Below are 22,448 nucleotides of genomic sequence, written 5' to 3' on the forward strand. Positions count from 1 at the left end.
AGCCAGTGTTAGCGAAGAAGGGTCACTCTGGGTGAGTTTTAAGCAGGCATCGTCTGTCATGTGATCCCTGGGGTGCCCCACAAGGCCCCTCTTGCTTAAATCAACTGCCCCGTTTCTGGCCCAAACCAGCCCGTGCCACCAGAATTTTGACCAGCCTTTGTGACTGGGCGGAGACTCAATGGAAGAGCTTCACTGACTGCCCTGGATAACTCCCAGCAAGGTGCCCGGGCTCTCTCCTGCAGCCAGCCAGCTCCGCTGGGGTCAGCATGATGGCTCCGCCTCTTCCATCCCATGCCCTGCCCCACACAGCTAAACACTGCCGGCCTGGCGGGAGTTTAACTGGTAACTGGAACCAAACTCAGCCAGTTAACCAGTTAACTGGTTAGACTCTTACATCTCTGCTCCAGGGTGCAGTACCAAGGCGAGAAGGGATGAAATGCAAAGCACGGCCACTTGTTATCACAGTGCCAGAGCCATCTCTGTTCTGGGCCGGGCACCTGGCTCGTCTCGTGTTCGTCACTGAGCTGGAACTGACGCGGGAGCAGGCGGGCGAGGGGAAAAAGCACGAACCTTTCATCCTGGGGAGCATGCAGCTGTCAGCCTCCAAGGGAACAAGCTGCAGTTGTCAGAACTGAAGAGACAGATGCCGGCGGAGCTCCGAGGCATTCTAATTCTCTGAGGCTGCGTCTATGGAACTGACCAATGATGTTAACACCTTGCCTGCTGGTGGCACCTTTCATCTGCAGATCTCCACACTCAACCCTGTAGTAAGTAACCCTAGCCACCCCCATGCTACAGATGGGGAAACTGAGGCATGGAGGAGTGAAATGAGCTAGCCAAGGCACTCATTGTGTGATGGGCACCCAAAGCTCATCCCTAGAGGACATGCGAAGGAGAGTTATGGCTCACTGCATGCTCATTATGGGCTAATAAAATTGCAGATGAACACTGATGCTCCGCCCCCATATTTTTAAATGAAAATATGTTTTGAAGATGCACAATTTGAATATGTTTTATGCAAAACAAGGCACATAACCTGCCATTCAAGAGCCTATGATCCCAGTGTGTACATTATTTGTTTGCATCTATAATTCTTATAGGTGAAGCTAGAAATATGAAGTGTAAACCTGTTTTATTAATGCTAGGTCTTGTTGTGAAAGCCATTAGTGGTACTTAATGGCCCAGTGCTCAAGACAATGATCTGTGAATGGCTTTGTTTTTACTATAAGCCCAAACTGGGATTGGACCTGCAAAGGCATGTGACCATGTCAGCAGGTCCTGGAATCCATCTTGTATCTGGTATTTTTCCATTGGCAGGGGGAGAATTGAGCAAAGGTTTCCCACCCCGAGAAAATTCTATATAAGGGATGGGAAGCAGACAAGGATTGTCGTTGGCTGGCTTTTGAAACTGCCTCCCCAGATACACAAGAACACCTGGACAAAAGGAGAGCTGTAAGGAGGAGGTGGAGGAGCTTGGCTGGTCCTAGGTCCGAGGAAAAGATCAGCTCTGGCTTGAAGAATTTTACCTGAAATAAGGACTAGGGTGAAGAACCATGTTCTGTCGCAATTTTGTATTTAGCTGAGCTGACAGGCTTTGTTTCTTTTTGTTTAGGAGCTTACTTTGATCTGTCTGTTTTCACTTGCAATCACTTAAACCTTACTTTATTTGCTTAATAAAAACACTTGTGTTTATTATGCAAATAATTGTTACCGGGGGTGGGGAGAGCAACAGTCTAAACTCCTTGGGACTGTAACAGCCTGACCCTGGAGTCGCAGGCAGGAGAACGTATACACGTAAATGAGTTACAAGCCTATGAAACTTCTAGAGCATCCTTTAAGGCTAACGGAGGCTAAGATCTGGGGATCTCCTGCTTATGCCTTGAGTCCAAGCAGCATAAAGCTACAGTTACTTATTGTTAGGCATTTTTATTCCCTTTCCCCGTGTGGGCCAGGCTGTGGACACAGCTTCTCCGAGCAATCTACTTGCGTGACTCACCTTCAGGGCAACAGATTCTTTTGTGTTCTTTAACGTCCCACTTTAGTGCATCTGGTGTCCATGAGCCTTCCGTGGTGGCCAGGCCATACCAGCTCCTGCCAGAGAGCAGCATTTGCGGTGGGTTGGTGGCTCTCCCGTCTAGTGTTTTGCAGTACCACAGACGTTTACAAAACAAATGCTCGAAAATTCCCTCACAATGTGGGACGCAGGCGCTGAGTGTGAGAGCAAGGAGGCAGCCACGCACCAGCAGACCTCAAATCTAAACCTAAAACCGTTCTTCCCCCAATGCCCATTTTAACCACACTCACGCGGTGCCAGACCAGTTCAATTTGTCAGTGTGCGGTGGGGACATGGGGCCCTTGGCATGAGCTGGCGCTGGGTCTGCCAGCAACACGCTGAGCACTCTGACTTCACGCCAGAAAAGCACAGAACCCGCACTTTATTGTGAGTAGCTGCGTAGAATGGCATGCACTTGAGTTCGCTGATCTGAAGGCCAGAAGGAACCTTTGGATCATCTAGTCGGGCGTCCCGTGTATCAAGACCATAGAAGTTCACCCACTCACCCCTGCACCGAATCTTAGGAGTCGGTTGGGCTGGAGCATATAGTCCAGAAAGGCATCCAGTCTGGGGCCTTGTCTACACTGGCCCCTTTTTGTCACCAAAAACTGCTTTTTGGTGATAAAACCATGAGCAACGCCACTTTTGTTGGGAAAAACTCCCAGTTTTGGCAACAAAAAGCTTCCAACCCTGGGAGAGATTTTTGTCTTTTCCCCTCCCTTGATTGGTGACAAAGAGCCAGCGTGGACTCAGCCACTTGTTTTGACGAGGGAACTGGCTTCCGCCAGCATCCCACCAGGCCTGCCCTGATGGCTCTGCTCAGTGTTCTGTGAGCTCTGCTGCCCTGCAGGCCTGCGCCCCTCCCCCTTTCAGAGGTCCGGGAAGTGTCTGACAGCTGAGCAAGCTGCTCCCTTTGGGGAACAAACAAAGAGCAAATCACTGGAGTGCTCCTGTTCTGCCCGGCTAGGAACCCAGGGGCAGGCAGGCTGCTGCTGCCGGGGGACGGCTGGAGAGATGGCTGTGCTGCTTTCATATCCCTCAGCACAGAGAGCTCCCAGAACTGCTCAGGATGCTGCTCCCAGCAGCGGAGGAGGCTGGGGGAGAACTCGGAGAGAATCCCAAGAAGTGCAGGGATTAGCTCGGCCTTCCCACAGCGCTGCCCTGTGAGATTCTTACCCACAATGCTTTGCTCTGTCTTTCCCCAGGGTGCTGGCCATGTGGCCATGAAATGTCAACCGACCATGGGAGGCAGAAAAATTGGTTTGATCGTTTTTCACTTTTGCCTGTTGACGGCAGTTTTGTCACCAAACTTTCCCAGTGTAAACACAGCCTGGGTCTGAGGCTTCCCTCGGCCCCCCTGCTCCTGCCCTTGGTATTGTGCGGTGATGGCTAGTGCCCCCTGGCTGTACCAAGGTGAACCTTCCTTCTGCTGCGAGCGTGTCAGGCTTCAATTCCCAGCTGTTGCTCCTTGTGTCTTTCTCCACTCGAGCCAAGAGCCCGTGAGTACCTGGCATTTTCTCCCCGGGAAGGTACTTACAGGCCGTAATCAGCCGCCTCGGGCTTGCGGAAACGCTGGCAGACTGAGCTCCCTACCGTCCCTGAGCTAAGGGCCCGCCGAAGAGCTTTGCTAATGGGAGGCGACCTGCAGCGCGACACACGCCTCCCTCCCACGGCGGCTGTGACCCGGGATAATCTTTGCGTCCTTCGGCCTTCCTCTGCCAGGGTGGCGCTGGCCGGGCCAGCGGGTCTCAAACTCGTTTTCTCATGACCCAGGTGAAGGAGCTTGTTGAGGCCGCGACCTGATATGATGTGACTGGAGTGGGGGCTCCGGGGAGGGGCTGAGCATGCGCTTTGGGGAGCAGGAGGGGCCTCTGGCTTTGTGGGGGCAGGGAGGAAGGGCTGGGGCAGGGGGCGCTGACCTCGAGCGGCTCCAGCGGTGCAGCGGGGGGGCTAAGGCAGCTCCCTGCCTCTCCTGGCACCGCAGACCCTGCTGCCCCCAGAAGCAGCCGGCTGCAGGTTCCCAGCCAATGGGAGGGCGGAGCTAGTGCTGGGGGCAGGGGCGGTGCGCTCCCCCCACACACCTAGGAGCCGGGGCTGCTGGCCGCTTCTGGGCACAGCGCAGCCTGCGGTGCCAGGACAGGCAGGGAGCTGCCTTAGCCCCCCCCCCCCCACTGCTCACCTGACCCCCTGCAGCCATGAGCCCAGCCCCCGGCATCCCACTGCCCAGCCCCAGGTCACGCCCCGCTGTTTGAAAGCTGCTGGGCTGGGCATCTCCTGCTTTATAAAAAGCAGCAGAGTCAGTCCTGCCCATGTAGCCCCGTCTGCCATCACGCCAGCCTGCATGCCCGCTCCTGCCTTGGGCACTGTCCATGCTGCCCAGGCACCGTTCAAACCCCTCTCCAAGAGCCTCTTCTCCGCTGAGGCCTGCAAGAAGAGACCTTGGGGCCAGGCAAACAGGCCACTAGCAATACAGGGACCCCGATCATTTCTCCGCCCGCATCTCCCACTGTGTTCCAGCGTCCTTTTGCCCCCGTGTGGACAGGAACGTCCGGTGAACGCAGGCGACGGCTAAGCCAGGCCCCTCTTCTTCATGCCAAAGGAGACGGGTTAGACGGCTCCCCGACTGCTCTGCACTTGAGCGGCACTGCCAGCTTTGCAGCCCAATGCAATGGAGGGAAGACGTGTTTTCTCCTGTCGCAGTCTGCCGGGAGCAAACCGCAGCCACAGATTGTGCAGGGGACGGTGTGAGGGGGAGGCTGAAATCACGCGTGTTGCTCGCTCCAGCAGTTTGCTTCGGTAGGATTTGGCTCGTCTTTACAAAACCCAAAAAGGAAATTGAGCATCCAGCCCCCCCGAAACATCCCACCGCGGGAGCGGCTGGGAGGAGCCAAGGCTGAGGTCGGGCTGGACGGGAGCAGGAGATCGAAACAGATCCCAACGCCTGGGGCCTGGTGACGGAGCATTCTCCGTGGGGGTCCAGGCGGAGCTGTGAACTTCCAGAGGGAGCCAGAGGTGGCGCGTTTTTAGGAAATGCTGCCAACTCTCCTGTTCACGAATGCAGTGCCCCCCCAGGCAGCCTGGCACTCACAGCCCCCCACCCCCCCCGGTTCCTTTGGCAAAACAGGCCCACCCCAAACAGAGCCTGGGCAGCCCAAGAGGGGAGAAGAGCTCCGTGAATCCACGGGGGTGGGGAGGGGTTCATCATTCCCAGTCTACATGTGGAAAGCACGGAGGCCAAGTGCAGCAACAGCCAATGGCAACCCTGCAAGAGAGCGAGAGCAACACAGTCGTGCTCAAGGGAGGGAGTGTCCAGCTCAGGGAAGCTGCATGGGGGGCATTTGTTCTGAGCCCCATGGCTGGATCCCAGCTCTTCATCCCCAGACCCAGGTGGCCTTCAACTCCTCAGACTCCCTCTGCCTAATCCCAGTTTGCTAAGTCCTGCCCATCCCTTCTATCCAGGAGGAATTCGACCCCTGTATCTCTCCCAGCCTGGAGCCAACCAACAAGCCTTGCCGGAACCCAGCAGGAGGGATGCCGGGCTCCCCCGGGGCCCCATGCGCATGCGGAGGAACGTGGGAGCAGGTTGGAATCCTGTCCATGCCACCCGAGCCCCGCTTGGAAGGGATGATTTACGACTTCATTCATTTTCTCTAATGACATACAGAACCGGCCTTCATCTTTCCCCTGCGCTTTACAAGGTCAGTGACTGGAATCCCAAGACAAAGTGAAGCACAACAGCGAAACTCCTTCAAAGAGCAATATTTCAAGTTTATGGCCGGGGAGATATACAATTCCATTTTCCCCGTGAAAGCCAGTGCTATAAACAATACATTTTATCTTTGATCTGCTGGGTCATCAAAGCTGCATTTCTTGCAGGTAGAGTTACAAGACAATAAATACAGCCCTTTAAAAGCGGCACCCTCTTTACCAGATGGTGCTACATAATACGGGAGAGAGGGCTGTAAATTACATCAGAATGTGTCGGTCGGTGGAGTCCAAAGAGGGAGAAATCATCCGCCTTTGCAAGTAATCTTTGAAGGGTTGGAAAGGTCCTTCAGCAGAACAGTAAATTCCACGGCCAGGTACCTATACTGTAAGCAAACACCTGTTCAGGCCAGGCGAGGATTTCCTGACCGACCGACAGAGCTGTGCTTAGGTCTTTGATTCTGCCCCCCGTGCAAGGCACTGCCTTCAGCCATCTGGAGTGGAAATCCATCAACCCCGTGTGCTATGCTGTTTAGACTGGAGGAACTCTGGGTACGAGGGGAGCCAACAGAAATCAGTTGCCACATGAAAATGGCCTTGTTAAAGGTAAGAATGGTTGTATTGGGTTTCTCTGATATACTGTTAAATTGTTGCAGCTTTGGGTTCAGATTTAGCCATAATCCAAACAAAAGTCACCGGGAACACGCATCTCCATCTCGTCAGATGCTGCAGTCTGCAATACTGCCTCACATGGGGCATGTCTACACTATGTGGAAGATCAACACTGCCATGGTCGATCTTTCGAGGTCCGATTTAGAAGGTCTAGTATAGACCCGCTAAATCGAACTCAGAGGGCACCCCCGTTAGTCCGGCTCCTCATGAGGAGAAAGGGAAGCCGATGGGAGCGTTTGCACTAAGGATGTTAAATAATGATTAATTTACTAGTTGAGTAGTTGATGGAATTTCCATCAACTACTCGACTAGTTGATAGGCACCTCCACATTCCTCCTTTGAAATGTACAAGAGCCCCAACAGGGGCTCTTGTGCATTTCAGAGCAGACGCGCCTGCATGGAGCCTGGTGTCAGCGGGGGACTCTGAGTACCCCATGGGCTCCATGCAGCACTGCTGCTTTGAAATGCCACGTGGAGCCGGGGCTCTGCTGTGCAGCCCTGCCACTTTGAAGTGCCCTCTTCCCCCCCCCCCCCCCCTTTGCTGCCTCTGTTTGATAGGGAGGGAGAATCGACTAGTCCTTAACTTCTTTAGTTTGCACCCGTGGCCCTCGCACTGTACGGACGGCGCAGAAACACGATTTAAGAGAGGTCGACTCCAGCGACATAATTAAGGTAACTGGAGTTGCGTGTCTTAAGCTGTGATGTAGACCAGGCTCTGCAGACTCTGCAATAGTTTCGTGGGCACTGACACTAGTCCACATGAAATCAGAGGCAGCGGTACTGAGGGTGCGGAAGAGGGTGGCAGCAGGGTCTAGCTGGAGGTGGCTGCGTCCTCCCCAGACATTGGGGTTTCAGGTGCGCCGTTGTCTGGAGCTTGGGAGTCGGGTCTCAGTGAGACCAGGTCCCCGCTTGTATCAATGGCTGACATGCCAGATCACCCCGCGGCAGGCACTGGCTGCTCATCCCTCACCCTTCCCCAGCCCCACTCAGCCAATCCGTCTGTGTGCTGTCCATCTTGCAGCCCACACGAAAGGCAGCTGCAGGCCAGTCCAATCCATAAGCAGGAGTATTACAGCGCAGTCAGGTTCCGTGCACTCGTCTTGGGTGCCTGGGGGACATGCTGTCTATAAATCAAAGTGATTAGTGGCTTGGTAAAGCATGGGCCACATTGATCTGGGCCTGAGAGCAGAGAGCTTGTGCCGTGCAGCTGGCCTATCGATGAGCCAGGCGGCCTCCTGCTAGTCTAATGGACTGTGATGTATTTGCAGAAGCCTCTTATTAGATTGCTGCCGAGTCTCCCCTGCTGACCCCAGGAATCATTCGCTCAATTGGCCTCGCTCGACCGTAATTCCATTTTGGAGCAAACTCCGGGGGCCCGAGCTCGTGGCTGCTGCCCGCCCGCAATACAGTCGCCGGCTGGATGAAAGCCACCTGCCCCCCAGCAGCCGCCCTGCTGCTGTTCCCCATAGACGTTGCTGGCTCGCTTGGGCGATGGCCGGGGAGCCTGCACCCCTTATTCCCAAGCCGCCCTTGTGCATGGTGGGAGGGCAGCAGGCTCAGCCGTCCTCCCCGATACACCCAGCCCGGGGCTCTTCCGGTGGGCATTGGGAGGGACGGTGCAGATCGTGGGGCTCCCCCTCAAGTCCAGGGACCGTGTGCCCCAGGGATGCGTCCGGGCTGGCTGGGGAATTCAGGCGGAAGGTGGCCCTGTGCTTCTCTCTGCTGTCTCCTCTAATCCCCTGAGGCTTCCCTATGATCTGCTGCCAGAGGCCCGGCCTCCTCCACTGTTTGCCACAGAGCAGGGGTGACAGCAACATCAAATGTCTGACAGGTGCTGCCCTGGGGCTGCCCAGGCCCTGCCAGCGCTGGAACTAGCCCCCGGCTGGCTTCTCCTGCAGTGCGGCCCGTGCTTGCCATTGCTGCTCGCCGGCGCCCCGTGCACTGTCGCCTCTGCGGGGAAACCGCCCACGGGAGCCTGCTCCCGGAGGGTCCCGCGCCCCAGCAGCAGCGGGCTGGGCAGGGGGCTCCATTCTCCCCGCTGAGAGGTGCTGCAGGGGGTCAGCTGCATGTTTGCTCGAAGGCCCAGTGAAACGAGCCGTGGCCTACGTGGGCTCTGCAGGGAGATGAATGGGAGGCTTTCTGCTGAGTCTCATCCCTTCCCCACCACCGGAGCCAGGCTCTCTGCTGCTCCCAGGGAACGACCGTGCAGCCGGGAGGAGCAGGAAACGCAGCTCGCACCCAGTAGGGCTCCCTGCAGCCTGGCACTTGGCAAGGTCCCGGCGCCGTCCCCGTGCACAACGGCTCAGGTGTGGGGCCCGAAACTTGACCGAGGAAGTGTGAGACTTTTTCACCAGCGTCTTCCGCTGAGTACAAGCGTGCCGCGGGCACGGCCCCCGCTCTGCACCGGTGCACTGGGCAACATGGCAGCGTGGGCTGGGCTCGAACATGGGCCCGTCTTTCTGGAGAGCCCGTCCCAGTGGGAGGGAGAAGGACACGGAAGAAGAAGGTGGCAGGTGGCTGTTTTTCTGGCAGCCAGGCAGAAGTGAAATGTGATCTGCTGTGTGCGTGTCCTGCAGCGTGAGGTGGACTAACCATTTCCATGATGCGCGTCAGCGCTTAGGAAAACAGAGCGAGCGTCAGGGGAATGTTATTCTTCAGAGGATGCGGTTGTGGCTGTTGTAGCCAATGAGAACTCAGCGTCCACAAGGCCTGCAGCCCCTCCAAGGTCTCCGGGAGGCCTGCCTGCCCTTTTCTTGCCTGGCCCCAGGAGAGACATGCATGTTTTTGGCCTGGCTCCCACTGAGCCAGCCAGTTCCAGGGGTTGTCTACACTGGCTCCTCTTGCTGCCAGAAACTGCCTTTTGGCGATGAAACAGGGAGAGCGTTTACACCGCGACGCCACTGTTGTCAGGAAAAACACCCCATCCTGGTGACAAAAAGCTTCCAGCCCTGGGAGAGAGGTTTGTCTTTCCCCCTCCCTTGATTGGCGACAAAGAGCCAGTGTGGACTCTGCTGTTTGCTTTGTCCAGAGACCTGGCTTCCGCCAGCATCCCACTGTGCCCTGCTGGCTCTGCTCAGTGTTCGGTGAGCTCTGCTTCTCTGCAGGCCTGCGCCCCTCCCGCTTTCAGAGCTCCAGGAAGTGTCTGACAGCTGAGTGAGCTGCTCCGTTTGGGGAACAAACAAATTCAAGGGCCCAGCTTGGGGTAGGGAGGCGGAAGGGAGAGAATCAGGGAAGGTCACAGGGGCATGAAGTCTCTGTCCGTGGGTGGGAAAAGGGCCCCTACAAGGTTCACGCCAGTCAGAGAGAAGAGCAAGTCCTGCCAGGGCTTCCCACCGGCCACGTGGCGTTTAGAACACTCAGAACTGATCGTCACGTTTTACCTTCCTAGGGAGGGACCTTGCCAAAGGAAGCCAAAGTCCTTGGCAAACCACAGACCTGCAGGAGGGCCTGACACTCACCAGCCCTGGGGACAAAGGGCCGGGAGGTAAGCACCAATGGTGGGGGAAGGACGAGACCTTGCCCCCCTGTGCTCTTCTGACCCCCCGCCGCCACGTTTCTTAGAGTTGTGACGGCCCTGCTCCGCTCCCGGCAGGCCCGGGCTGCCCTTTCCACGAGCTAAACTCAGGGTACGTCTACACTAGAGTTAGTTCGAACTAACTTAGTTCGAATTACTTAATTTGAACTAAGCTAATTCGAACTAACACGTCTAGAACTAAAAACTAGTTTGAATTAGCGTTTTGCTAATTCGAACTAGCATGTCCACATTGAGTGGACCCTGAACAGGGCTTAAGGATGGCCGGAAGCAGTGCCGGCAGGGCATCAGAGGAGGACTTAGAGTGTGGAGATGCTGTCTCAGGCTAGGCGAGGGCTGCGCTTAAAGGGACCCGACCCCCACCCCAGACAGACAGTTCTCAGGGGTGCCCCGCTTGCAAAGCAGTCCTGGCTTGGAGTGCCCTGAGTGCCCACACTGGGCACATCACAGCACTCGGCCATCAGCCCGGCTGCACTTGCTGCAGGCTGCCATCTGGGGAGAGGGGGCAATTGGGGGGCTGCAGGAGAGCTTCCACCCCCAGAAGCCTGCAGAGCCAGCCCAGTCCTCCCCATCGGGGGCTCGTACCCCATTCCTCCCTCACCTCCTTCCACTTACCCTTCCCTCGCCCCCCTTCCTGATGTACAAAATAAAGATAACGTTTCTTCCAACATTGACTCTGTCTTTATTGAACAAAACTGGGGGAGACTGGGAAAAGGAGGTGGGAGAGGGGAAGAGAAAGGCTGGGAGAGGGGAGGGCAACTAACATGATCAGGGGTTGGGAACAGGTCGCAGATGAAGAGAGGCTACAGAGACTGGGACTGTTCAGCTTAGAAAAGAGGAGATGGAGTGGGGACAGGATAGAGGTCTCTAAAAGCAGGGGTTGGGTGGAGAGGGTGCATTCAGAAAAGTTCTTCATGAGTTCCCATAAAGAAGGACTAGAGGACACCAAAGGAAAGGAATGGGTAGCAGGCTTCAAACTAGTAAGAGAAAGTTGTTCTTCTTCCCAAAGCAAAGAGTTAACCTGTGGAACTCCTTGCTGCAGGAGGCTGTGAAGGCTACAACTAGAACAGAGTTTAAAGGGAAGTGAGATCAAGTCATGGAGGTTGGGTCCATGGAGTAGTCTTAGCCAGGGGGTAGGAGTGGTGTCCCTGCCCAAGGTTTGTGGAAGGCTGGAGAGGGATGGCACGAGACAAATGGCTTGGTCACTGTCTTCGGTCCATCCCCTCCAGGGTCGCTAGGGTTGGCCGCTGTCGGCAGACAGGCTACTGGGCTAAATGGACCTTTGGTCTGACCCAGTACGGCCATTGTAAGCTCAGGGCTCAGGGTCGGGGGTCTCAGTGGACCCCCTTGATTTTCATGCACACCTGCTCCTGGGTGGCCAGGCTGGCAGCGGGATTCAGCCCCGTTGGCCCCCGCCTCTGAAGCGTTGTCCATTCCCACGGGCCCTGTGCAGGCTCTGCCCTGAGCAGTTTGGTGCCGGCAGGGAGCTACTGTGCAGGTCCCACAAGGAGAGACGTTAATCCTGGAGCAGACCTGGCTCATCCTGTGAGGCCCCCTTGGGCAGGCGCTGTGCAGCTACAGCAAGAGACTCTCCTTGCCCCACAGCACGTTAGCAGGACCGATGAAGAGTGACATCCTGCCCTCCGGTACAATGGGGAAACTGAGGCACGGAGAGCGTGTGACTTGCCCCGGAGGGAACTGGTGGGAATGGCAGGACTGGCACTTAGCGTGCTTGGGTTCCAGGCCAGTGTCTGGCCCCTAAGATCACTGCTACAGCCAAGAGCCTGCCAAGGGAGGGGTTAATCAGAGCCTGTGGGCCCAATCAGCCCCACCCTGCTACACCTCTGCGCAAGGGCGGGGCTGGGTAGGGGCAGGGAGCCAGCCCACAGGGCCTAGGGATTCCTGCAGCTCAGAGCTGCTTTGTGGCAAGTGGGCCGGGGTGGAACCTGCCCCTCCCAGAGCGAGGCCAGATCCCTGCTTTGGGGTCAGCAGCAGGACGGCCTGGGGCGAGGCGGTGAGGGAGGCCTGCCTGCAGGCTGCCGTAGGGAGCAGCCCTGGGACAATGCAGCGCAGGGTCTGGTCCGCTTCCTCCAGGGGTTGGGGCTGGAAGTTAGCGCAGAAGGGGAGCTAGGGTTCCCCGCGGGCCCACCGGAGGGGGGACCCGGGAGCCAGGCCTGGCAGGACAGCAGAGCCTGACGTTGGACCAGACTCCGGTGAGCTGTCGGTCTCGCTTTGCTGTGGAAGTGACCTGGCTGGAGGGCGGAGGAAGCGGCAGGTCACCGCTGGCAGGGGATGCTAAGAGGGAAGAGGCCCCCGGACCACACCCAGCTGTGAGGGGACCTGCCTGAGGTGAGTAGACGCTTCCACGACCCTCCTTCCTCTCTGGCGTGGGACTCGGGCGCGTTGCCCTCTGGCTAGTCCTGTCTGCAAACAGCCTTTCCCAGCTCTGCCTCCCACCTTTTCACAGTCCCCCGGCCTCGCTTCACGCTTCTGAAACACGCCCCTCGTCCCCCCGCAGTCGGCGGCAGGGCTGAGCTCAGCAGGCCCCCACGGAGGGAAGGAGGCTGCTAGCGAATCGATTAACGGCTCTAAAATCCCCTCAGCCTGCGGCCCTCACGTGGCTGCCCTCCGCGGGCTGGAAGCCAGGCCGGACGGCTGGACTCAGGGGTTTGCGTGTAAACGTCACTGTTGCCATTTCTCTGCCGGCCGGGCGGCCGAGTGCAAGGGCCTGTCCCTTCACTGCCGCGAGTTCGGTCGATTGGCACTTGGGCCAGGTTTCCCTGCAGGATTAGTGCCCAGACGCTGCCGAGTCAAGCACAATGGCTCATGCAAAGCAGGCTGATGCATATTCAGCAGGAGGCAGACCGGACAAAAGGTGGCTCCGTCCCATCTGGAAAGGCTCCCCAGTCCGCAGCAGCGCAGGCAGTGCCCCCGGGGCAGCTGTTGTCTCAGCGGGGAGCGAGGCTGCTTGTTTGCAGGCGGGGGATGTGCAGTCCCTTGGTGTGCGGAGGCATCTCTGGTCGCGGTGGAGTGGGCGGGGGAGTGAGTCCGACTAGCCAGGCGGTGCCACGCGGCGCGGGTACTTTCACCGGGACCGGGTGTCCTGTTGGCTGCAGCGGGGTACAGTCCGGCTCGACGTGCCTTGGCCTGGCCTCCCGGGAACCTGTCCCGGGAAGAGGCCGAGCCAGCCCCTCTGCTCCAGGGGTCTCCCCGGCAGCAGGCACAGAGCCGGGGAAAGCCGTTCGAGTGGGAATGAAGCCGTCGAACAGGCATTTGCCCGCCCCGGGTCCATAGTGTCCGTGTTAGTCAATTCAAACTTGCTTGAAAACTCTTTCCTGAGCATCGTGCTGCAGATCAGAAAATCACAGCTCTTAAAAATCAGGCCCTGCCCACGGGGCCCCAGTGTACGAGCCCCGCGTAGGGCCCCTCGCGCCCGAGGGCAGCCCTGCACGGCCCACGTGCTGGGGGAACTCGAGAGGTGGTGGGCAGGGCGCTCATGGCTTGGTGTAGCAAACGACTGACTGTCTTTGAACGGAGCTAGTGTCCCCAGCGGGGTGTCCCACGAGAAGGGCGTGGCAAGGGGGAAGGAATCTGTGACGAGGTGGGGATCGAATTCGCTCTTCACTTGGCTACATTGCAGGCAATTTCTACTGTCCTGTAGTAACCCCACATGTGTGCCTCAGTTTCCCTGGGTGCTGCACCAATCCCTAGAGGGGATGGGAATTTCCCGTGTGATTGCCTCTGTCAGGTACACAACGGCTGCTGCTTTCTGTAACCCGAGCCTGGGAGGGTGTAACCAGCGGACACCTTTTGCCTGGGAAGATGGACAAAGGCGTGGGCGGAGGGCGGGGGAGGTTGGCTGCTGGGTTCTGGGTGTGGGAGTGAGTCTGGGGGGGTGCAGAAATGGGGGGCAGGGCCTGGCTCTGAGCTCCCCTCTCCCCACCATGGATTGTGCTGCCTGCTCTGTTCTACGCTGTGTCCCTGCTGACTAATCACCTTGCGTTCTCCCTGCCGGCTGAGAGCCCCCCGGCTGCAGATGGGGCGCAGGGCCCGGTGCTCCTTGTGCCTTGGTGACAGGAGCGGAGCAGATTCGGGGGGATTCTTAGTGCCCAGGGACGACATGCGCGGGGAGCCTGCGCTCTGACCGAGCTACGGCTCCGGTGGCCTCCAGCGCTCGCATCGTTGAACTCCAGAATTTTGTGGCCACGTTCCCAAGTGACCCGTGGTTGGAGGAGTCGGGCTGTGACAGCCAGCTTCCCGGCAGGGCGAGAGCCCGGCACGTCGTCCACATCAGCCTCCTTCAAAGTGTCCGAGGCACCTACAACCGCGAGCCCGTCTGTGGGCCGGGGCCTGGCTTGCTCCTTCCCGCCGGATTCTGCTGCCAGAAAGGGCCCTGCAGGGGGCCGGCAGCTTCTGTGGTCCCCCGGGCCAGGTGTGTGGGGGGCTCTGCATGCCCTGGAAAGGGGCGGGGTGCGGCAGTGGCTCCCCTCAGGGCCGTGCAGCACTCCGGTGGCGAGTTGTAGGGCCCCAGGCTCCGGCCACAGTAGCTGCTGTGGTGGGTTCCCAGGGCCCAGTAGCCTGCTCATGTGGAGCGCCTTGGCTGAGCAAGGGGGACATGAGGCTTCTCCCCAGGGCTGCAGCTACAAGCCCTTGGCCTCTCTCCAGTAGGCCTTTGAGCCTGGTTTGCTGCCCTGGCCCCGTGTAGACGTGCGGGCGAGCGGATGCTGGCTGCCTGTCTCCCTCTTCGAGCACTGCTGTTGCCTTTGTTTGCCCAGCTCTGCGTGTGGGCCGGGAGGGGCGGCCTGTTCTCCATCCTTCGCTAGTGTCTGTCAAGGAGAGGGCGAGGTCCGCTGTGCCTCCCGAAGCGCTCCGGAACCGGGGCGCCCGCCCGCAGGAGGTTGCGGCTGGTGCCTCGGCGGAGCCGCCTGACCCTGTGCCGAGTACACTAGAGACCAACCCGCTGTGCTGTGGACCAAGGTGCATCTGTGTTTGGAAGACAAGGTCTCAAAGCCAGGCCATTTCCGGCTCCCGAGAGAGCCCTGGGACCAGACAATCCGGACGCCCACGGCGTGCATGCGAGGCTGGAATCTGGCGTCCTTCCCCCCGCGCGCTCTGTCACGGCGCCAGCCAGAGCCCGTTCATCCCCCGTCCCTCTCGCAAGGCTCATTCTCGCCGGGAGAGGCACGTTTCAGTCGCGGCGTCATTCCCGTGGGCTGGAGAGATGCCGGGACTCACCCAGGCCGGCCCTGCTTCTTGCCAGACAAACACACCTGGATCTGTCACCGGGTTCGCTCCGTCCCCCTGCAGTTCTCAGCCCCTCCTGAGCCCACGTGTGATGCGCGATCTGCACTGAAACCCAGTCTCCTCCTCTGCAGAATTTCCTGTCAAGCGCTGATAACCCAGGCAGAGAGCTTGAGAAGTGCAAGGAGGGGCTCTGGGGCAGCCCTTGCCCCTGGCTCCAGGCTTCTACATCTACCGCAAGAAGCACTGTCCTCCCTTTGGCGTGCAACATACAGCATGTGCCTTCTTCATGCCCTTGCTCTGGATACAGTTGGCTGTCCTACAAGGCTTTGTCCACCTCCACTCCCCTGTGAATTCCAGCCAGACTTGAGCTTCTTCCTACTCCCCTTCAGCTCCTAGCTGCCTGCAGAATGAAACCATTTCGTTCGGCACATAATTACACTGTGGAACTCCTTGCCACATGATGTAGTTGAAGCCAAGAACGTAGTGAAATTGAAAGAGGGAGTCCTCTTTCAATTTTACTAGGTCTTTGGCCTCAACTACATCATGTACATTTGTATGGCTAACTAAGACAATTCTGGCTATTCTTGCCAATGCTAAAAAGATATAACATCTCCTGCTTCAGGGTTTGAGCCAATCCGGCTGAGATCGTCATGGAGGGAGGTTTATCCCATTCTGTCTCGTGTGGGGGGCAAGGGGAGGGAAGAAAGGTGGAAAGCTGGGGTTGCATTTGGTGCCAACCACTGACAGGCCAAGGCGACTACGTTAGCTGGACCTCCCAGCTGATACGGCCTGACACGTCCTGTTTCCTATTTCCCCCACAGTGGTGGCCCTTCTCCAGGCCCGCTGCCGCGAAGGAGGTGGACTCTCGTCCCCCTGCAGCCTGTGGGCATTCAGCCGAAGTGGGCAGATGCCCAGCACCGCGGCGCGTTTGGTCTCGGCCAGACGGGCTGGCCTAGGGCCCGCTCAGCGAGGGGCGTGGCACCAGCCTTCTCCCCCCGCTCTCCGTGGCAAGCGCGTTAGCCCACCGGGCGCTCCCCCCACGCCCAGGGGCAGGCGCACGGCCCTGCCCGCAAGGGGCTCCGTCCTGCTTAGACCACAGAGACACCGGCACCGCGGTCATAGCTCAGAGTCCCCTTTGCCTCCACACACACTGGGAGCTGCGAAGGAAACCAGCTCGCGTTGGAAGGCACCCAAAGGCCTGGGCCCGCCACTCCCTCCTTGGGCCTGATCCGGCGGGGAGCCGGGCCCCCTCCTCTCCCGCAAGGCACCCCCAGCGGAGCCCCCGGCGCAGCCGGAGCAGTGGCAGCTGTACCTGGCGCGGGAGCGGCTGCGCTCAGTGAATTACCCAGACACTTGATTGAATTTGCCAAGCTGCAGCGGGAGGGGGCGGGGGCCGTGCGGCTCTCGCCGCCCCCAGAGGAAAGGTAAGCGAGTGGGGGAAGGGCCCTGCTGGGAATTGGCTGCATTTTCTTTTCTTGGCTTTCAACAATATTAAAATATGAATCACAAAACACATTAGAGCAGCAACCGCGGGCGGGCGGAGGCCGAGCCGGTGGGAGGGAGGGGAGTTAACCCTTTGGCGCCCATCCTGCCTCCGCTCTTCCGAGGAGGGTGCTCTAGGACAGCCCTTGCCTGAGGGCTTGGCCATGCGCAGACCTTCCTTCAGCTGGGGATGTGGCCCCGGGCAGAGGTGCCTTATCTTCTGCCAGCTCTTCGGCGTCCGCTCTCCACAGGTGCTTGTTCCCGTGAAACCCAGGGCACAGACCTTGCAGAAGGGGCACCCAGCGATGAACGGGGAAGAGGCCCCGCTCCGGCACCGGCTCAGAGCCGTGGCGAACACGGGAAGGCCTGGCAGCCTACGTACGGCTAGAACCAAAGCGCAGAAGGAGAAGGGACGTGGCCACGGGATGGGAGGGGCTAGCCAGGCAGGATAACAGCCTGCAAGGGGAGAGGAGGAGGAGCCGGTCCAGGAGCAAAGCCCAAGAGCATTGTAAGGCCAAAATGAAAATGCAATTCATCATGGAGGAGAGAACCCGCCACCCCAGGGTCATGAGAGCGCAGGCCAGAGACGTGGGGAGAACGCGGATGGGTCACTTGGAGAGATTACAAAGACTTGGACTTTTCATCTTAGAAAAGAGGATTCTGAGGGGGCATACGATAGAGGTTTATAAAATCACAACTGGTATGGAATAAGTGAATAAGGAAAAGTTACTTCCTTGTTCCCATAAGATAAGAACTAGGGGTCACCGAATGAAATTAATGGGCAGCAGGTTTAAAACAAACAAAAGGAAGTTTTTCTTCACTCAGGGCACAGTCAACCAGTGGAACTCCTTGCCAGAGGATGCTGTGAAGATTAGGACTTGAACCGGGTTCAAAAAAGAGCTAGATAGATTCATGGTGATTAGGTCCATCAATGGCTATTAGCCAGGATGGGTAGGAATGGTCCCTAACCTCTGTTTGTCGGGAGGTGGGTGACAGGGATTACGTGAGGGTTACCTGTTCTGTTCACTCCCTCTGGGGCACCTGGCATTGGCCACTGTGGGCAGACAGGACACTGGGCTGAATGGACCTTTGGTCTGACCCCATCTGGCCGCTCTTATGTTCTTTCTTCTCCTTGGTGTGTCTTCTGCACCCCAGAGGAAGTTCCAGGTGATGTGGGAGCATCTGCCCTGAGTAGCTCTGCCAGCCCAGACCATGGGCTGCCCAGGTTGGATTCTAGCACCGGTTTCTTGTGCTTAAACATCAAAGAAAGGCCTTTGGAAAAAATCCTGACAAATCGGAGCTGTCTGAACAATTTCTGCCTACGTGTTTTCCAGCTCTTTGTCAAAATGGAATTTTCGCCACAAAAAGTCGCAGGGTGGGTTGGTAGAAAAATGGAGGATTTTCCTAAAAATGAAGACACCTTTTTTTTTTTGGCCACGAAATTTTCAACATTTGCAAAAATTAAAAAATGCAGGGGAGAAACCAGCCACTGACCACCGACCCTGCTGAAAACGGTGGGACTGTCGCGGCCTCAAGGCAAAGATGAGGCTTCCTGAGGGAGGCAAACGCCCCCAGGGCCTCATGCACTGACCTCCCCTGGCACTGAGCCACGCCCATGGTCCCAGGCCTGGAACAGGGGGTGGCGGGGCAGGCAGCTTCCTTGCTGTCAGTCGGTGGAGTCATAACCTTGCTGAGTTCTTTATTATCATCCGCGTTAGATGCTTGTTCCTTCCCCTCTCTGGTCTCCTGGCAGGGCTGCAGTCCTTAGAGCCTGTGCCCTTGATTGATTTACGTGGAGTTCTGCAGGCTGAGTGTTAACGAGCGCTTGCATAAGTTAGCACCTCTCTGTCTCTCGCACCCGGAGGGGCTGGGTGCGCAAAGCATGGCCTGCTCCTCCAGCGCACCAGAGAACCGCACCTCCCCCAAACTGGGAAAGTGATGGGGTTAGCAGGTTTGGCTGCTCATAAATCAGGAGTCACCATAACAACCGCCCCATATGGTACCTTGCTCCACGCTCCCCCAGAGCAGCCGGGAGGGGAAGAGTCAGGAGTCCTCAGCTACAAGCCTTCCTGGCCCGAAAAGGGGGCTTCCTTGGACTGGATGCTCCCGGGGGCAGGGACTGGGAGCTGGTGTGGGTCTGTGCAGCGCCGAGCGCAAGCAACAAGGAATCCAGTGACACGCTTATTGCGGCACAAGCTGGAATGGTCGCGCGCTGACAGGGGCCGGGAGCCGTGTGTAACCATAACTGATTGGTTAACAGTTTGAACCAGGGGCCGGCATCAACGCTCAGAACCCAGTGCTCAGCAAACAGCCGCGTCCCAACGCCCATTTGCATGACTGAAAATATACAACTTAGTACTATAGACATGAGGATCAATCAGAGCAGAAATGAAACCTCGTACTCCCACTTGATTCCATGGGGCTTCTGCTGCGTCTGCGTCTCTCGGCACATTTCTTTGATGTTTACATCACAACTGGTCACATTCAGGTTCCTGCTGCATTCAAGCCACACCAGTCACTGCGCTTTTAACATTTTGAATTTTAGTTTAAAAAGTGGCATGTGTTTTGGGAATGACGAAAGAGCCGGATTTGGTTCCATACCCAGGCAGATTTGGCTCGAGAGCCACAGGTTGCAGACCTCTGGTTTAAACGGTCACACTCCTACGTCCCTCAGTGGAACCAGAGCAGGCTAATCTGCAGCTAATCTTCTTGCCCAGTCTGCCTTTTCCCCACGCTCTCCTGGGGGCCTTTCACTTCCTCCTCTGCAGACGGTGGGTCCGGATTGCTCCTGGGCTCTGCGTGCGGGCGGGGGCCAATTTAACCCATAGGAGCTGTATGCTGGGAGGCCGTGTCTACGCAGCAGCGTTACTTCGGAATCACTAGCATTATTCCACAATAGCAAAGTCCACGTCTACACAGCAAGCCGTTGTTTTGACGTCCTCCGACTCCTGCAACCTCCATTCTCCGAGGAGGAGGAGGGCTCTGGCTGGACTCCCTGCTGTGTAGACAGCACCAAAGCCTAAATAAGGGTCTGTCTACACTACCCCTAGTTTGAACTAGGGGGGTAGTGTAGTCATACGGAGTTGCAAATGAAGCCCGGGATTTGAATTTCCTGGGCTTCATTTGCATAAAACCGGCCGGCGCCATTTTTAAATGCCGGCTAGTTCGGACCCCGTGCTGCGTGGCTACACGCGGCACGGACTAGCTAGTTCGGATTAGGCTTCCTATCCGAACTAGCTGTACGCCTCGTGGAGGGGTATACAGCTAGTTCGGATTAGGAAGCCTAATCCGAACTAGCTAGTCCGTGCCGCGTGTAGCCGCGCGGCACGGGGTCCGACCTAGCCGGCATTTAAAAATGGCGCCGGCCGGCTTTATGCAAATGAAGCCCAGGAAATTCAAATCCCGGGCTTCATTTGCAACTCCGTATGACTACACTACCCCCCTAGTTCGAACTAGGGGGGTAGTGTAGACATACCCTCAGCTATTTCGACTTAAGCTAGGCCATTGACGTTGTTCAAGTTGCGTAGCTTACTCCGGCTTTAGCCCTGCTGTGTGGACGCGCCCTGACTGTCTCCGCTGCTCTCCCTTCCAAAGCCGCGTGACAAGAGCAACCCAATGGCAAGTGCGCTGCTTCTGCTGGAGGGGAGCTTTCCAACTCGGGATGCATTTGGCGCCCTTGCAGCTGTAACTGTCCATTGCTGCGGGCTTGGCCATACGGTGAAGGTCCAGCTTTGCAGAGGTGGCTGGGCCTGGCCTTCCTCGCACACCGCTACCCTGCCATCCCGAGCCTCTAAAACCAGCAAACTGGGCCCTCCTCCTGAGAGGGAGAGAAACAAAACCAGGGCCCCGCCTCCCGGACGTCACCCTCCATCTGGAGGAGCAGGAATGTGCGTTGGTGGGTCCTGGCCCTGCCATCTTTCCCCGGGATTTTGTTCATCCCAAGCCAGCGCACGAAGATGGAGCGCTGGGCGCACGCTGCCCGGGGAGGCAGCCATAGCACATCATAGATCCTTCAGCACAACATCAGTCTGGGTTTCAGTGTCACGCCTTGATTGCAGAGGGCTAGGGATCCGTCTCTTGGCTCCCCACCTGCTTGCCCGGGTCACGTGTGTTAAAGACAGCCAAATCGCCACCCACGCTAACTGGAGGATAAGCCACTCCCAGGCTCCAGGGCATAAGCGGAGGGCACCCCTCAGGAGTCAGGAAGGAACTGACCGAGGGGTGTACTAAAAGCAGCGGGGGCTTGAACTCTCGGAGCGGTGTCCTGAAAGCAGAGTGTCCGGTTCCATGATCTGGTTGGGCAATTCCAACGTAGTTAATGCTGGGGACGGATGGTGGTTCGCTCTGCTCCGACGCAAAAGGGGCAGCCAGGGTGCGGTGCGGCTGGGGAGCTTGGTGCCCGTCCCTGACTCGCGGCAGCGGTGGCGTGGCAGCTGGTCGGACACGTGCAGCCTTTCCCAGGGCGGCAGAGCAGACTGCACAGCATCTCCCCAGGAGGGATTCCAGCCACGTCCGCCAGCCTCCCCTCTCCAGTCTGACGTCTGCTGGTTTTCTTCACCCCCGTTCTCCGCCACAGACCGGCCTGGGCTCTGCCCCCGGCTGGTCCTTTCTCTTTACAAGAGCCCTGACGCCTGCCCGGCGCGTCCCACCGTTTGGAAGCCACGAGCCTCTGTGCAAGAGGGCGGAGTCGATGTGTTGTTTAAGTTACTCCACGTTCCTGAAAGTTGCGCCTCCGCCCTGTGGCCAGGAGAAAGGCAGGTCCCGCAGGCTGCGCTGGGGCGACCCCGGAAGGTGTCAGCGCCCCTCTCTGAGTGAGGGAATAGAGGAAGCCTTCAGCTCCGCCCCACAAAAGGCTGGTGCAGCCCCACTCTCAATCCCTTTGAGGACGGACGGATGGACGGACAGACACACACGGTTAAGAAGCATGTAGGGATCCAATGGAAGGGCAGGTGAGAGCGCTGGGCTGGGTTCCCTAGGGAGGGGTGGAATCTCCATCCCTAGGGGTGTTTCAGTCCCGGCTTGACGCAGCCCTGGCTGGGATGATGGAGTTGGGTTGGTCCTGCCTTGGGCAGGGGGCTGGACTCGGTGACTCCTGAGTCTCTTCCAGCTGGATGGTTCTATGAACCCAGCCCAGCGCTTCCCCACCCTCCTGGGGAAATCGCTTTTCCTAATACCCAGCCCAGACCTCCCCCGCTGCAACCTGAGCTCATTGCTCCTCGTCGGGGCGGCCCGTGAGCCTAGGCAAACCTGGCAGTTGCCGAGGGCGCCGCCGGCCCAGGCACCCGATGATGACGTCTCAGCCATTGATAGCTGTGCAGGTGGGGGCACCGATCGCACCTTCCATGGGGGGTGCCAGCTGCCGCAGCCGGCCTCAGGCCGCTCCTGCTCCTCGTTCTGCATCCGTCAGCGCTGAGAACAGCCTCTCTCCAGCCTCCTGGGAACCCCCCTTCAGGGGGCTGCAGGCTGCTCTCAAATCCCCCCTCACTCTTCTCCTCTGCAGACTAAACAAGCCCCAGTCCCTCAGCCTCTCCTCGTGGGTCCTGTGCTCCAGCCCCTCAGCATTTCGGTCGCCCTCCGCTGGCCCCTCGCCAATGTGCCCACGTCCTTTCTGTAGTGGGGGGCCCAGGATTGGAGGCAACACTCCAGATGTGGCCTCCCCAGCGCTGAATAAAGGGGACTCATCACTTCCCTTCCCCCGCCTGCTCCAGCCCAGGCAAGCGGGATGGCTGCCCGGTCGGACTGGAGTGCCCAGGGCCCTGT

The sequence above is a fragment of the Pelodiscus sinensis genome, chromosome 28, assembly GCF_049634645.1.
Source record: "Pelodiscus sinensis isolate JC-2024 chromosome 28, ASM4963464v1, whole genome shotgun sequence".
Taxonomy (NCBI): Eukaryota; Metazoa; Chordata; order Testudines; family Trionychidae; genus Pelodiscus; species Pelodiscus sinensis.